Source organism: Cricetulus griseus (assembly GCF_003668045.3).
Source record: "Cricetulus griseus strain 17A/GY chromosome 1 unlocalized genomic scaffold, alternate assembly CriGri-PICRH-1.0 chr1_0, whole genome shotgun sequence".
NCBI lineage: Eukaryota > Metazoa > Chordata > Mammalia > Rodentia > Cricetidae > Cricetulus > Cricetulus griseus.
The window spans coordinates 76,263,169-76,278,408 of NW_023276806.1; the positions used below are offsets into that span (position 1 = coordinate 76,263,169).

At 36.3% G+C, this 15,240-nt stretch overlaps 1 long non-coding RNA gene across 1 annotated transcript in view; it reads left to right on the forward strand.

The window, feature by feature from the left end:
* The first annotated feature begins 8,633 nt into the window (after positions 1-8,633).
* Positions 8,634-15,240, forward strand: part of LOC100760024 — a 73,563-nt gene continuing 66,956 nt past the window's right edge. The window contains exon 1 of the long non-coding RNA XR_003480395.2: positions 8,634-14,259. This is a non-coding gene — a long non-coding RNA (uncharacterized LOC100760024). The remainder of the gene's footprint in view (positions 14,260-15,240) is intronic.

Here is a 15,240-nt window from a genome sequence, read left to right on the forward strand (position 1 = left end):
AGCACAAGATCCAGCAATTCCACTTTTAGGCATATACCCAAAAGAAGCACATTCATACAACAAAGACATCTGCTCAACTATGTTCCTAGAAGCATTATTTGTAATAACCAGAACCTGGAAGCAACCTAGATGCCCCTTAACTGAAGAATGGATAGAGAAAATGTAGAACATTTACACAATGGAGCACTATTCAGTGGTGGGGGCAGGGGGCAGGCAGTGGAATCTTGAAATTTGCAGACAAATGGATGGAACTAGAAGAAACCATTCTGAGCGAGGTAACCCAGTCACAAAAAGACAAACATGGTATGTATTCACTCATATATGGATTTGAGACATAGATTAAAGGTTTACTGGCCTACAATCCACACCTCCAGAGAAGCTTGGAAACAATGAGGACTCTAAGAGAGATATGCATGGTCCCCTGGAGAAGGGGAAAGGGACAAGATCTCCTGAGCAAATTGGGAACATGGGGGGAGGAGAGAGGGAGCTGGGAGAATGAGAAGGGGAGAAGTGGAGTGATGGGGAATGTACTTCTTTGTATGTTTATCTTATTGATTGTTGACTAAAATACTGTTTGGCCAATGGCAAACAAGGACTAGTATCAAAGAGGATTCTGGGAAATGTAGTAGAGAAGTGATGATCCAGGCAGGAAGTGACATAGCAAGGAGACTCATATTTCAAGAAGGAGAAACAGGAAGTATGCCTCTTTTCCCCTCTGCTCTTGTTCCAGCTGCACGATGTGATCCACTAGCAAGGAAGGACACCAATAAGGCATCCTATAAGATAAGTCTTATAAAATATATAGGTTTATGATAGTTAAGACCAAGCTAATAGATGAGAATCCTAGTCATTGGCCAAGCAGCATTGTACCTAATACAAGTTTCTGTGCATTCATTTGGGCCTAACTCGGGTGGGTGGCTGGCATGCTCACACGTGGCGGTGGGGCTTGGCGGCTTTTGGTGGAAAGATTTATCATAACAGTGGAGAGGTGAGGAGAATATAAGGGAGCAGGAAGTTTGTGTAGGAGGAAGAATAGAGGAGAGCAAAATAAGAGTTACCATGAGAAAGGGAGCCATTATAGGTTTGAAGAGACATCAGACACTAGGGAAATGTCCTAGAAAAATTCTAATTATTTGTAATCTGTTGTTTTAATAGCCCTATAGCTGAAGGAAGAGCATGGTGTCTCTTCTCTGCTGAGAATATGATAATAATAGTTGTTGAAAAAAGTGTATATATTAGTAATTTGTCATAGCATGCAACTACCCCCCCCACACACACACAGCATAGGAGAAAATATAATGAAAGAAGAAAAGCTCATCCAGACATGTGAGCTACAGATTTTATTATGTGTTTGTGCAGTAGAAATTAATTATACTATATCTGTATACTAGGCCAGTAGAGGTCCCGGGCCATATGATGTCTGGTGCCTTGGTATTAGTATCAGACCAAGCAGAGAGTGCCAGTAAATTTTAGAGCAATGGTACAGCTTGATGAGCAAATTTGGTACATTTTCAACAAAGACAAGGAAGGCAATCATGTAAATCTGAACCCTTTGAATTGCAAACTAAAAACTTAAGGTAGGAGAAAAGAGTGTGCTATGGTTCATCTCAGTGCACAGAGCTTGTTAAGAAAATAGCACGTAAAGTTCATGCATCTCTTGAATATGAGCTTAAAGGCTTGCAGGGAATTATAAAACAGAGGACCTAGGAAAGAGAGGGGGAAAGGAAAGGGAGGGAGGGAGAGAGAGAAAGTTGTTTAAAGTTGAAATAAAAGTACACTATTAATGAAGAGAACAAGATTTTCTTTAGTTTTTGGAAATGTGCCCTCACTCTGTTGCCCATGTTCCCCCTAACCTGGGCAGAAATGATGTCCCTGCCTCAGCTGTCTGCCAAATTGGACAGGTGCTCTACTCTACCCTGGCTATCTTTTATGTTTCTTAGGAATTTACAGGCTAAAACAACCAAAAAATTCAGTAAGATATAAGCACCAATTCCTAGAATAACATATGCTCCCAAATGACTTTTTTTAATACATTATTTAAATTCACCTTCATTTTCATTGCTTGAGTAAAGAGAAATAAGCTCTTGCTATTAATGTAAGAAGTCTGAAACTATTGCATGCTTAATGTTTTAATAATATAGTTGAGGTTAATAAGAATGCTAATAAAAACCCTTTTCTGTTAATCCTATCATCAGGGCAACAATGATTTAAAAGAATATCATCATCTTGCATTTACAAACATCATTTACTGTCATCCTTTGTAGCTTATTGGCCATGCTTTAATATATATACTCCCTTCAATAATTGGCATCTTAAAGACATTTGTAGCAGCCTTTCCCAGTTCAGCTGTTGTCTGCTATGAGTTTGTAGTCAGGATGCTTGCTGCAGCTGAAGCTGTATTAGAGCTTAAGTGGGAGTTCATTAATTTGACTATTGGCAGAAGGCCTCAATTTCTTCTGACCCTGTGGGCTGAGGGCCTCAGTCCCTCCCAGAAGGAGGGATCAGAGAGAGAACACCAAATAGGTCACAAGTTCTTAGAAGCAACAGGCCATCACTAATCAATGATACCATGCATTTCTTGATTCTTTTATAGTATCCACTGGGACAAGTTTAGAGGTTGGCTACCACAGGCTATTAGTGTTTTTAAGTGTGTTTTAAACTTGGCAGGGAAAAAAGAGGGGGCATCTAATTATATAGAGGGAGGAAAATAAGAAGTTGCTATTTCTGCTTTGTTTCAGGACAAAAGTAAATCAATACTGAGGAAGACCATCACATTCATAAGACCATGAATAAGTGTATGTCACTCATTATAGAAGGTCCCTCGACAAATTTAGAGCATTCTGTTTTTTTTTTTTCTTTATTGGTGTTTTGCCTTCATATAACTCTAAGCATTAGGAAATGTTCCTGTTGATTATAGAGAGGCAAAGAGATAGAATCCTCTGTCATTAAAGTTATAGATGGTTGTGAAGAGTCACATGGGTGATGTCAATTAGACCTAGGACCTCATGAAGAACTGCCCATGATTTTACGTGCTTACCTATCTCTCCAGTTCCCTTTTCAGAATTCTGAAATGAGATGCTGCAAAGACCAGAGACTAAAACTCTGACAACTATGTCTTGAACTCATTGCAATCATTTTCTCTAGGGGCTGTTGGTGAAGCTTGGCCAGAGATCCTAGAAGTGGCTGGAAACCAGAAATCACTGCCTTTGGTGGGGTGTAAACCAGTTGCTGAGCTCACAAGTGAAGACACAGGAAACCACTAAGAACAAGCATTCTTTTGTCTCTGCCTCTGCTCTCCCAGTTTCCTTACTGAACCCTCTATAGATATAACTAATTGGTAGAGTGCAGTGAGACTTTCTCTGTCCCACCAACCAGCTCCCAAATCACAACAAGGAGACTTATTATTAACTATGAAAGCTCAGCTGATAGCTTGGGCTTGTTTCTAACCAGCCCTTATAAGTCAAATGAACCCATTTCTATTAATTTTCATGATTCTTCATAGTTCATGGCTTGTTATCTCATCTCCTACATACCATGCTTCCTCCTCGTCTCCTCATGACTCCTTTTTCTTCCCATGATCCTCTCTGGTCCAAAAATTTTGTCTACTATTGGCAATTCAACTTTTTATTAGACCAATCCAAGTGACATATCTTCACATTGTACAAAAAGTTTATTTGATAGCAGTCAAGAAATGATACATGAAGCTTAACAGGATGTCCATACTGAGTTAGTTACATAAGCTCTATGCTTGTTGGCTTCTATTCAACAGCATAAACATTCCATATATTTACTTTTTATTCTTTCTGTAATATGGATAGTTTTAATATGTGTGCCTGAGAAATTTATGATATAGAAACTTGTTTTGCTGCATGGTTATTTGAAATAGTAACAAAGAATAGGCTGAGTGCAAGGTGATTTTAACATGAAAGTTTTCACTAGTCATTGATTAATACAGATCTTATAGTGTGAGTTGTCTTGAATGAGGTTGCTATAATGTGAATTGCATCTATGAATTGCATCCCTTTACATCATCATGCCACATCGTAGAGAGACATTGTTGTGTATCAAATAAGTGGAGGTTGGAGACCAATTTTGAACAGTTTCCAAAACTGTGAGCAAAATAGCATGCTTTCCTTCCAAAATGGATGCCCTCAGAGACTACAATAAGAAAAGTCCATTCTCCTTAACAAGGAACCACAGTGTTTCAGTATTGATGCTACTCAATTTGAAGTTAAAGTTTATTACTGTTAAATTTGAATTACAGTTTCATTGTGATTTTATTTGGTGCAATGATTAATTTATAAAGTTAACCATCAATAATAATATTTATACCAAAAATTATGGCACATAAGAAGAAAGGAAAAAGAGGATGCAGAAAGACATGACTAATAAGGGAGGCAGATTTTGTAATTTAACAATTCTCACATTATTTTATGCTCCCTAGTAATTGTAGATTTTTTTTACTTATTAGAGTGAACCAAGGTTCAGTTCCTGATAATCAGATGCCAATGTGGGGTTGACTTTGTATGTTTGTTGTAATTTGTCTTTAATAATTTTTATCAGAAAAAGTACAAAAAAGCACACAGATTCTTTTGTGTACATGAAATGCTCCATGACACAATAGGAACTTGAAAAAAAATATATATATATATATATATATATATATATATATATATATTATCTTGATGTTTTCCCAGAGAAACAATGGCAGAAAAGCAGAAAAGGCTAAAGAAGATAAACATTTCATTGACTGCTTCCCAAGACTCATGAAACAAAAAAGTCTGAGCTGTGATGTGACTGAAGAATAGAAATGCGATTTCCAACAAAAAAGCCCCAGATGAGATTCTGTAGCATGAATTCTAATTTGTCTTAATAATAAAAACCCAGACTCAGCTATTAGGGAGCGAATGCTGAAGGAACAGAGAAGTAGATCAGTGAGCCACTAGAGTTCTTACCTCTGTCAATGCTCAGACCAAAGGGGCAATCCTGTCCTCAGACTGCATCCTCAGACTGACTGCTCCTCAGACTTCTTCAAAGTGCTTCAGACTGACTGCTACTCAGATTACTGCTGTGTCTACAAATGCTCATACTGCCTTAAGCTCCAACTTCTTCCTGCCTTATTTTCCTCTTTCCACTTAGCCATATAACTCATGTCTCTACCTCCTTAGTGCTAGGATTAAAGGTATGTGATCCCAGGTCCTGGGATCACCTTTGTGTGAACTCTGTTTCTCTTTTACAAAGATTCAATCTTGTGTATCAAAGGGTGGATTTGATCTCACAGAGAGCTCTGTCTGCCTCTGTTTCCTGAGTGTTGGGATTAAAGGTGTGTGCCGCCACTATTTGGCCTCTATATTTAACTGGTTGCTTATCTCTGCACTCTGATTTTCAGGCAACCTTTATTTATTATAGCATACACAAAATATCACCACATTTCCCTTTTGTCTAAAATAAAATAATGAAGGTTATAATCAATATAAGAAAAATGGTATACATTAAGTACAATAACTGTAGGCGATATATACAGGCAAAAATATATCAACAATGCCTAGTTCATTAACAATTGACAAATTCAGAGAAAATACACCATGACTATCCTATCCTGATGAGTCCAAAGGGTTGTACCTCATTCACTTTCTATTGTAACTTGCATTACCAAAATTATCTTTTAATGTCTCTCAACCATACATACTTTATACCTCTTTAGTGAATTTCATTTATGAATCTGGTAACAAGGAAAACTATAACTATAAAGTAATTCCATCAGAAATTCTAGAAGAAATAATATAACCTGAATAAACAGGAATTGTAAGCCAGCAAGATTTAAATGTGAGAATGACAGAAATAGCTGGCTATTTGGACAGTCACCCAATTTTCCTCTGCAATGTTTGGGCATTCACTTTCACCCTAAAGGCTTAGAATGTTCTACAGACTTTTCTATGAAGCAGGATTTTTGAAGGACTGTACTACCTTGTCTTGACAAGGTGTGGCAGTCAATCCCTTTTGTGTCCTGTTTGTCCAATTAAGTCAGCATACTGTCAGCATTCAAGGCATGTGCACTTTCTTTACCAGTGGTTTATTTTTGCCACACAGAAAGTAAACTCCATGTGGAGTTTCTTTGAAGACCATTATCTTCTCCATAGTAGATTGTTGCTGCCAGTAGCAGACATGTCTCATTGTCATAAAAAATATATAACCTATGTTTAAAACATCTTAAATGACATATTCTGTAAATATCTGAAGTGTTTGAACATGACCTGTCTCTCTAAAGTATATCTCTGTTTGACCTTGAAGACATACCTAGTATGACTAAATGTTCGCCTGTAATAGGTGACTAATTAGTAACCTACATTTCTTTATTATCCTACATACTTGGTAATTCAAGTACTTGAAATTTGCATTACATAGTCAAATGAGCTGTATAGGTACAATACCTTGAACAAGAGTAGAAATGTATGTGCAGTATGTTCTAACAAATTAATCTCAAATTTGTATCAATATGCAAAATTTGCATACAATATACAAAAGTCCATCCAATGTAAAATATTAAAATCTACTTTTTAAAATTAGATTAAAAAATCTATCTTGGTATCTTATCCTCACATTTTTCTTTTCATAGTAGATTCAATAATCTATCCTTTATCTTCAAATCTGTATCCTCCATTTTTCTGTTCAAAACAAGAACCTTGAATATAATCTACCTTGTTTAGCTTTCTACCTGACCTATACCAATAACAGCTTGTAACCAATTCCCCCTAGATAATGACAAATATCTATAACCCAAGGAATAACCAAACCACTAAGTACACCTGTTGAGAAAGTGGACATCCTATTCTTAAATTAACTTCGTGCTGTCTGGGAGTGATAGCATCTTTAGGAGATCCTAATGAAAAAGATTGGGTTAATTTTCAAGTCCTGGGATCAGTAGCTGTATCATCTGTTGTTCAGTCTCTGCATAATGGGAAAGTGTAGGGCTTGTCTCATGTCTTAGCTAGAGTAGTCTGTGAGGCTGAATTATCTCCACTAGCCACCTCCAAATTGTCCTGAGCAGTTTGTAGTCCAAAGCTGATCTTTGGTTGATATTCTTCAGTTTAGAGGTGTTTTTATAGTCCTGATGGAATTGTCATTGTGAGACTCCATTATGAGTTTGTAGACTTTAAAGTTCATTCATAGCCATGGTCATGGTGAACTGAAGAAAAATGATAGAGACTCAAACCCCAAATCGTGTACAGGAAGCTAAATGTACCCTTTTTTTCTAGAATTACCTAGTACTCTATATGACCACTAATATGACAAAATTTATTTATATACATATATACATATATATTACATTTATATACATATATACATATATTAATCTTATAAGTTTTGAGATAATATTTATACCTTAAGAACACTTTAAAGAGTCATAAAAAACAAATTATTGAGATTTGTGACAATAAATAGTCCCAATTTTTTTTTTGTTTTTCTTATGTTCCATACCGGTGGCTTTTCTGACATGAGACAGAGATTTTGGATTTTTCTTTAACAAGAATTATGGTGTTGAAAGGAGAGAGTCACACTCCAACTGCCTGGCCAGACATAATTTCCAATTATATTGGGACTACAAACAATTGTATGAAATATCTGTAGAAAAAAAAAACAAACATTTGGGAAAATTTATGAATTTTTTTTCCATTCATTTATTTAGCTCATAAATAAAGTCATGCACAATTATGATACAGAATATAGTATGTTCACAATGGCATGGCTAAATTAAACCAATTAACATGTTATATCACACATATTCATCATTTTTGTTTTGAGAACACTTAGTATACTATCTCACAACTTTTAAAATATAACATATTGTTATCAACCATATTTATCATGCTCTCAGTAGACCTCAAGACTTCACAGAGCCCATGCCTCTTGTCCAACTGCAATTTTAGATCCTTAAACCAATTGTTTCCCCATTGTTAAAAGACCCACATTGAGGCCTAATAGCCATAATTCTGCTCTCTGTTCCCATAAGTTCATCATTTCTAGGTTACATATAAAATTGAAATTGTGTGACATTTGTCTTCCAGTGTGTCACTTTTTTTTGGAAAGCATATAACTTTACTACTTACTAAAGATGAAATCAAATTTGCATGCACAGGTGAGCACTCACTGAAACACCTTGGATTCATCACATATTTGAGTTTCAATTAGCATATATATATATATATATATATATATATAGAGAGAGAGAGAGAGAGAGAGAGAGCAATAATGGCAATATGTTATGCATCAATAGCAGCAACAGCTTTTCCAGGTTCTGCAGTCATTTGAACAAAATTGTAGAGACATCCAGTACACTCCATTTAAAAAAATCAAACAAAAAAACAAAAAAACAAACAAACAACAACAACAACAACAAAAAGTAAAAAACAAAATCCCAGAAAACAGCACAGTTCTGTTACTCTTGTGATACTTGGCACCATTTTTTTTAAATTAGCTTCTCAGTCATCATCTGGGAGGAAACCATTCTGAGGAACATCATTAAAAAATTAAAAACAGCTCTGATAAAGCATGGTCACTACTATGTATCATAAAGCAGGTCCACATATGAGTACATATCATGTTTGTCTTTTACGATTGGGTTACCTCGCTCAGAATGGTTTCTTCAAGTTCCATGCATTTTCCTGCAAATTTCAAGATTTCATTGTTTTTTTTCTGCTGAGTAGTACTCCATTGTGCTACATTTCTTTGCTAAAATTTATGAAATTTTATACTGTTATAGATGTTATATACTAAAGCGCAGATTTACTCTTTTTCTTGGGGCATTTGTTTTCTGGATGTTTTGTCTTGTTTTTTCACATGTCTTATTTGTCCCGTGGTCTTCAAATTCCTTAGCTAAAGGCCTTTATTCTCCAGAAAAGACAAAACCAAAACCTTTCCCCAAATTTATATTTGGGCAGTTCCTTTTTGACAAATTTATATCTGATCAAATGAAAAATATTTGTTAGTCATGTAGGTTAGTTTAAATTGGACGGTCTTGTTGATGAACTATCACATCTTCTAATTGAGATCTCTTTCTTGTTCAAATCTAATCTTTTAGTTGCTCTGGGGCAGAGTTTCTCCCACAGTGAAAAAAAAGGATTGAACTGAATTTGGCATGCTGGCCTTAAAGAGGCACTTCAAGTCATTGCCCAACAGCAAAGGGTTACCTTCAATGTCCCTTGTTGTTCTACATTCATTAGTGCAATGCCTGCCCTTGCCACACCTTCTGCATAATCCAGAAAGGAGGGGAATTTTGCTAAGTAAAGACATTGTTTGTATGAATGCTCCCTGTACAATCCCTTTTTAGGTGAACTTGTCACAATGGAAACACTTGACATTTCAATTTTTCTTCAAATCTCTGGAAATTATCTCTCCTAATTACCCTTTTGCATTGTGCAACAGCATTTTTAAAGTCAGAGACTCAATTATTATTTATCTAGCTTCTGAATTTGGTATCATTCTATTTACTGCTTTAGTCACTCTTTGAAAGAAATCCATGAAAGTTTCCTTTGGTCCCTGTATAACTTTAGTGAATGATTAAATTTTCTTTCTATTTCTCCAATTCTATTCTAAGCATTCAAAGCTAGTGGATGGCATAAAGCCAGGACTTGGTCATCATTTAGACATTGCCTTTGTACATCAGCATAATATCCCTCTCAAAGAAGTTGTTCTTTGGAAATTTCCATAGCTCTATCCTTAATTCATTGTTCCATGGTCTTAGCTTCATCATTCCAGCAGGTCCATTGCAATTGAGGACCAGACTCCAAGACAACTATAACTAAGTCTCTCCAGTTTACAAGTAACTTGAGTTTAACATTTGCTTCACAGAAGTTGAATGCAAACCATATGAGTTTATCACTTCTTTGAGTCCCCTTAAATCAAATATTTCCACAGGAGTCCAGTGAGTTCTTAAACAACCTTGGTGGTATCATTTGGAAATTCATATAAGTTGACTAGATATATTAAGTTTGGTTGTTTCAAAACCTTAGGCCATATCTCTCTCACCTTATAATGCAACACTGAAATTGGTTCTCTATTAAATTCCTCTTCTGGATCTGAATATCTCTATGATCAGTTTTATTACATTTTTCTAAAACTTGTATTTAGCACTCATATTAAACAATGTTTTAAGAGATAAACCAAGAATTATCAAAACAAAAACAATGACTCTCAAAATGACAATTAATGTTATGTCAATCCTTGTTGGTTATCTCTTCATTTAATTGTTCCTTTCTTATATCATGCATTTCATAGCTGTACAGAGACCTAACTTTATCATAATTGTGTTTCCCATTTTTAATGTGGGAAAAACTCTCTTTTAACTAATTTCTCCCATTAAGAGTTCCCATTTTCTTATTAAATCTGCCAACGATGACCATGAAGATGTGAGACTGACTGCTGCTGCTTATAACAGTAAAATTCTGAATGGATTTGAAGGTAGCTAATTAGTTTTGCAACAGCCTGAGAAGGGGGTCCAGGGTGAGAAGAATGGAAAACCTAGCCTTATGGGATGAGTCTGGACTCTTGTAGATGATGACTCTGGCCCATGCTGATGATTGCAAAGTCACAGGCAATAGCATTTTCATGAATTTGTACCCCAAGAGTTTGGCACCATATGTAGTATGAATTCTAATTGGTCTTAATCATAAAAACTCAAAGTCAGCTATCAGGGGGTGAATGATGAAGGTTCAGAGAAGCAGAACAGTCACCTACTAGAGTTCCAATTCTCAGACTGAAGGTGTAATCCTATCCCTATGAATCCTTAGACTGCATCCCAGACTGAATTCTCAGAGAGCATATGTCAATACGAATCCTCAGGCTGCCATATCTCTATGAATCCTCAGATTGCCCTGGTCTCCTGAATCTTCCTGCTTTATATGTCTCTCTCTCTCCTTAGCCATATCACTCCTGTCTCCACCTCCCTAGTGCTGGGATTAAAGGCATATGATCCCAAGTGCTGGCATCACCTTTGTATAAACTCTGTTTCTCTTTTAGACAGACTAAATCCCATTTGGCCCAGGGGGAACTTGATCTCACAGAGCTCTCTCTGTCTAGCTCTGTCTCCCCAGTGCTGGGATTAAAGGTGTGCCACCACTGCTAGGCTTCTAAGGCTAATTAATGGCTTCACTCTGGCTCTAATTTTCAGGCAAGCTTTGTTTGTTATAGCAATAACACTATATCGCCACTAGTTTGCATGTACTGGAAATGAAGTTGTTTCCTTTATGGCAACAAGGTGATTTTTAGCAGATTGTCTGGTTTAATTTAAGGACAAAATTGCAAATAAATAATTGTAAGAGATTGCACAGGTTAGATTTTTTTGAAAGCATGCATGTCTGGTGCCCATTATGAAATGTATTGCCTTGTCAGTGATGATTAAGTCTTGACCTTAATTTCACCTCTCAAGGATCATGCCATTCTGATTAACTTGGTGAAGCCATCTTAGCAGGAGAATATCATATATTCACATCCAGCCTATAGGTAACAGATGCCACAGACATATATTAGCACACAGGCTATAGTAGATATTCACTACAGACACATTCTTGTACTCTGGCCACCCCTTCACTAGTGAATTTGTCAATGTCTTGGTAGATGGATTGTCTTGTTAGCCCTATTAGGAATGCAATGGAGTGGGTTATACAGGTCACACATGATAAATACACTAATGTTTCAACCCCAACATTTCTTTCTTTGGAAATTCTATTAGTTTCTTGTAGTATTTAAATCATTTTAAAATCCAAATTTAAGTTAATTAAACAAAAACAAAAATGATATAGGTATTTCCAAGTGATTTGGTTCCCCATTACACCCAGCAGCCAAGGGAAATAAAGCTTTGTCAGGGGCAGGAAACTCAGTCCCAGAACTACTCAGATAAATTCAATCACTACAACAGATCAAGATCAGAAGACTCAAAGAACACTTACATCCTCACTCCATGAACTCTGAATCTTGCATTTAATTTTGGAAGAAAACAAAAGTCAGCTAACCAAGGAGAATTGTATCTATGAAATCATAGTATTTCATCACACACACATACACACAAAAAAGACATAAAGGACAGAATTAGAAATGAGGCAGCTTAGTTTAGTTAATGATGCACATCCCTGACATGATTTTAAAACACTGTACTATTATACACATTATTACACTGACTTTTTATGTGTTCATATTGGTATGTTAAATTGCCATAGTTTTGTGCTATAATGATTTGAAAGTTTAAAGTATCTTCCATACTAGGCATCCTATGACTGAATTTTAATGCCACCTCTTGTAACATTTTTAATTCAAAATACTCAATATCAGCCACTAAATAAATAGAGGCTTGTTATTTAGGATGTGGACAATTTTTATAGTTTTAAAAATTACAAAAGTTATTTTAAAAGCTTATGTAGAAAAAGTATATGTAGAAATTAACATTTCAGAAAATATTTCATAAATAGATGGACACTCTTAGCTCTTATGAAATTTGATCAGGCATGAAGAAAATAATATTGTTTTGAAGAATATTTGGGAGTTCCACATAAACTAAAAGACAAAAAGCTCTTAGGTGAGTCTCACCCTCACATAAGAGAAGGCTAGATTACCCTAATAAGCACTAGTCAACTTAACCTTTCAGGTTAGATTTAGTTAAGTATATATCTTAAAAATTAAAAATTAAACCAAGGTATCAGTCATAGAAACACTATGGGATTAGCAACTATTGACCAACAGAAAATTACAGAAAACGGCAGGTGTTTGGAGAAAACAGTGGCTCAATGATGGCCATAACATTCTTAAACTTGAGGACCTTTATTCAAGTAAGGCCTTAATATTCTAAAGCAAATGAAAATTCTTTATTTTTTTCTTATTCAAAGAGTTTCTTTTTTTCTTTTATTGATTTTGGGGGGATTTCATGTCATGCATTCTGATCCTACTTATCTTCCCCATCTCTTCACATCTGCCCTCTGCCCTCATAACCCCGCAAATAAAAATCAAATTTCAAGAAAAACAAAATCCCTGACAAAACAAACAAAAGCCAAATAGAAGGAGGATTAGCAGCAGCAGTAGCAGGAAGAGGGGGAGGAAGAGGAGGAGGAGGAGGAGGAGTAGGAGGAGGAGGAGGATCTTGTCATCGAAGCTGCAGTGTAGCCCATTGAGACACACTGTTCACCCATCATTTTGCCCATCTTCACCTGCAAGTGTTTATTACCATGATTCATTGGTCTGACTTGAGGCCTCTGGCTTTTGCTATGCCATCAGTATGGTTTCTTTCTGGAGCTCCTCTTGGATATCCGATTGTACTCCTATGTCATGAAGATGCTGCTGTTTTGGATCTGTGGGTACCTCCTTTTCACATGCTCCAACAGTTATTGGTGAAGTCTGGGTGGGCCAACTTGTAGCCTTGACTCTAGGACTGGGTGGTAGGTGGGTTGACTTTCATGCCAACTTTCACTAATCATCACTACCTAGGCAGGCTCTCCAGCACTGTCTTTGCTAGGTCACCCAATGCAGCCTACAGCACGGCGCAAAGCCAGTTTTCCTGCTCTCAGGTCCTCAGATCTGGGTCCACCACACTCACATCACCAGGGCCAACTCTGTTGTTCTGACTAGGCAAGGTGCATGGATCTGATTGCTGTAGGAGGCATATGGGGGTGACAGCCCAGTCACCTCTTCTGCTCTCATACTTTCACCTGCATCCTAAGACAAAATGGTCAGCTCTAGTGCGCTACCCAGGTAGGGTTCAGGGCCCCCTCTCCTGTGTGTCGCAGATGGTTTTGAAATCTTTGTTTTATTATAACGGGTTAATAAAGCCATTTGCATCCAAATCTTTAATGTACTTTGTACATATTTTGTGTATCTCAATACTGTCATTTTTCTTGTCACTCTCTTCCATTATTGTCCTTTGTTCCTCTAGACAATTTTATTTTTACTTTCATGCCATGCATTCATATAGAGTTTTGTCTAGGTATATGAAATCTAAGCCCCTAAAATTCAGAAAAGAGTCGTGCAATATTTGTCTTTCTGAGACTGATTTAATTCACTTTATATTATTATCTCTAGTCCATCCACATTCCTGAAAATGACATATCTTTATTTTCCTTTAATTACCATTGTGCATATAAACCAGATTTTCCTTATTCCTTCTCCTGTTAACAGACACCTCAGATGGTTCTACAACACAGATATTGTGGAAAATATTACAATAAATATTGATGTGGAAGAATCTCTGGAATATACTGACTTGGAGTTTTTGAAGAGGTTGTAGACCTTAAGATATGGATCTTTGCTGGAGCAAGTACATCACTTCTGACTGCTTGATTATTTCTAACCTTGCTCTGCTTCTAGTTGATCTCTACTTCTGTGTACAATTGAAATGAGGTCTCCAAGCTTCCTATGCCAGCAACTTGCCGCCATGCTTACCCTGCTCTTATGATTTTCCCTATAGGACTATAAGTCAAAATGAACTTCCTCTTACAAGCTAGCTTTGTTTGTATTTATCACAGCAATAATACTGTAAATATGCACCATTCTTATCGTTTTGTTTGGAAATCATGAATAACCAACTCCATTTGTCTCTAGATATGAAAGACCCCATGATAAATTTGCCACAAAGCATTTAGAAACCAATGTGCATTTTCCATATTTGTCTTTCAAATTTCAGATCAAGGTCATGTTCTGAAGGTTTTGTCCTTTATGTATTAGTATGATAGAAAGTGCTGAAGAAGGCTGTCAGGAGTTGATAGGCAGAAAGGATGACTGTCTGCTTAAAGTCTTTGTTGCATCTCAATGTCTTATAATTAGACAGGTGTCAGATCCTTTGTAAGGAGATCTATCAAAATATGTTATAGTTTTTTTTCTTCTCAGTTTGACAGAATTGACTGAAGGGAAAATTGAATAAAGGGACATGCTTTGTTTTGTACTTCAGCTACTACTAAAATAGGAAAGCACAGTGAAAAGTGTAGACAGACCACATGATGCATTGTATTTACCTGTAACAAACCCTGATGTGACAACAGTCTTTTCAGGTAAACATAAAGTATATTAGAGTGAGTGTTTGGGAGTTGAATTTGGTGGTTTGTTAAGACCAGTCACCTCAACTTAAGGAGTCACAAATCTTTTGTGGAACAAATGTGTATTTCTTATCACTAATGAAAATAAATATGTGAGAAGTAATCAGAGGTTTTTGTATTTTACTTTTCTCAGAATTGTTTTGAGCCATCCATCAGATTCCAACCAAGT